Source organism: Lipotes vexillifer, unplaced genomic scaffold (assembly GCF_000442215.2).
Source record: "Lipotes vexillifer unplaced genomic scaffold, Lipotes_vexillifer_v1.1 scaffold905, whole genome shotgun sequence".
In the NCBI taxonomy this organism is placed as follows: Eukaryota; Metazoa; Chordata; class Mammalia; order Artiodactyla; family Lipotidae; genus Lipotes; species Lipotes vexillifer.
Genome location: NW_006796034.1, coordinates 1,945,385 through 1,948,047, shown reverse-complemented (window position 1 = coordinate 1,948,047; position 2,663 = coordinate 1,945,385).

The following is a 2,663-nucleotide window of genomic DNA, read 5'->3' as shown; positions in this document are numbered from 1 at the left end:
GTTCAGCAGTGCTTAGTGGGAAAACTCAATGACAGTGGTTACACTGAGAATGAGGGGAAATGACTGAGAAGCAGCATAGTAGGTGCCTCTTGGGGGCTGGTAATGTTCTAGGTCTTACTGGAGAAGGTGACTACTTGAGTCTTGTCCCTCTGTGAAAAATTCACCAAGCTGTACATTTATGATTTGGGCATTTTTCTACATGCCTGTTATATTGTAAAAAAAATTTTACTTAAAAAATAAACAGAAATTATTCCTGGCTCCTCTTTTTTTTTTTTTTTTGCAGTACGTGGGCCTCTCACTGTTGTGGCCTCTCCCATTGTGGAGCACAGGCTCTGCACGCCCAGGCTCAGCGGCCATGGCTCACGGGCCCAGCCGCTCCGCGGCATGTGGGATCTTCCCAGACCGGGGCACGAACCCGTGTCCCCTGCATCGGCAGGCGGACTCCTAACCACTGCGCCACCAGGGAAGCCCTCCTGGCTCCTCTTTTGTTCACACCTCACATCTAGATCATCAGCATTTCCTGTTGGCTTTAATTCAAAATTAATACAAAATCTGGCCATTTCACACAACCGCCCATCTGCTAATCTTGTGTAAACCAACAGCATCTCTTTCTTGATTTATTTCAGAGTTTTATGTCAGTCTTCCTCCTTCTGCCCTCGCTCCCTATAGTCTGTCGTCAATTCAGTTACCACAGTGAACTGTTCAAGCTGAATCAGATCATGTTACTACTCTACCAAATTGTCCAACTGCCTTCTCACTTCATTCACAATAAAAGCCAAATAATTGTCATGACCTTCATCTCTGAATGATCTGGACTACCATCCCCTTACTTCATCTCCTACCCACACCCACCCCACCCCTGATTCACTCTACTCCAGTCTTAACCGCCTCTTTACTCTTCACAGAACACACCAGGGACATTCCTGCCCCATGACATTTGCACTTGCTGTGTCCTCTGCTTGGATGTTTCTCCCCCTAGATTCACATAGCTCATTCATTCAGGTCTCTGCATAAAAATCACCTTTGTCCCTGACCATTATCATTGCAATTCCCTCCACCAACAGCTTCCAATTCCTCTTCAGTTCAACTCACCAAACATGAATCCAGTGTCGATATGAGCAGGTACTGGTGTAGTGCCGAGGACAAATTAGTAAACAAAATAGGCATGATTCCTGCCATCATGGGACTTACTTTCTAGCAGGAGGAGACAATAACAGATTGAGTGAGGTGTAAGAGAAAGAGGAAGGATGACTTCCAGGGTTTTGATCCAAACAACTAGAAGAATGGAGTTGCCATCTGCTAGGATAAGAGAGACTGAACATACAGCAAGTTCAAGGAAGAAAAAGAATCAGTTCCGCGTTAGGCATTTTCTGCTTAATTTTCCTCCATAGCTCTTATCAACATTGACATACTATACATTGTACATATTTACTTGTTTATTATCTATGTTTACCCACTGGAATGTAACCTCCAAGAGGGCAAAGACTTGTCTATTTTGTTCACCGCTATATCGCAGGCATCTAGAATCAATTTATCTGTTCCATAAGCATTTATGGAGTGCCTTCTAGATGACTGGAACTGTGCTAGGCTAGACCCAGTATGTTTTCGACCTGTAAGGAGCTTAGAGTATAATGGGATATATAGACAAATAAACAGTCTGCATACAATAACTCCAGGAATCCAGGACACCATGGGAGTGTGCAGGAGGGGTATCACACATAGACTCTGAAGGGGAATTCGAGAAGCTTCTTGAAAGAAGCGATATTGTAATATTGTAACCAAGAGTCAAGTTATCTACTTGAAAAGAAGAGCATTTCAGAAGAGGGAACAGCATGACCCAAGCGTGGAGGCCAGAGGGACCATGCACTATCCAGGAAGCTGCAAATTCACCTGGTATCTTAGCTGTACCCTAGAGAACATATCTGTGTAAGACGGGAATTGAAAGAGTTATGTCACCAGAAAACACACTTGGCTGAGCAATTACTCTACCAGAGATCCCAGCCAAGGCCAGCAAACACAGGCACCCGCAGCCAGCAGCGCGAGCAGCGATGGCCACCATCCTCCCCACCCACCAGACAGCTGTGGTGGCAGCAACAGCTGAGGGTTCTGAGATTCACTACCCACCAATAGCACTTCGTCAGGCTTGACCATCAAGACCAAGGGCAAAATGGAGGTCAGTTCCCCTACAGTTCATCCTTGAAGGTAGCGTCTGTGCTCCCAGTTCGCCTGCAGGCAGAAACAGGAAGACGGGACAAAGACTAATCTCATAAAAACAGGTAAACACTCCTGAGGAGTTTGAGGAGGGAAGAAACTGCATAGAAAAGACTGGAATTTCTGTTCACAGAATGGGAGGTTGGTGCCATTTGTAACTGTGTTTGAACCCACAGAAGACAGGGAGAGTCTGGTGACATTCAAGTTCTACAAGAGCATGCAGTCTCAACAGGGGTGATCTTACCCCCAGGGAGGTGAAATTGGTTCTTGGGGTGAAAATATCTTAGATATTATAATGGTCTGCTGCCCTCCAAAGGCTGCAATACATAAACAGATGTAGTCTATCTATGGTACTAAAAGTACACCAGAGGATGGGGAGTAGGCACGGGGAACAGCCGGGAGAGTTTTAAAAGTGTCTAAGAAGGCTATTTAGGGGTCTTCCCTGGTGGCGC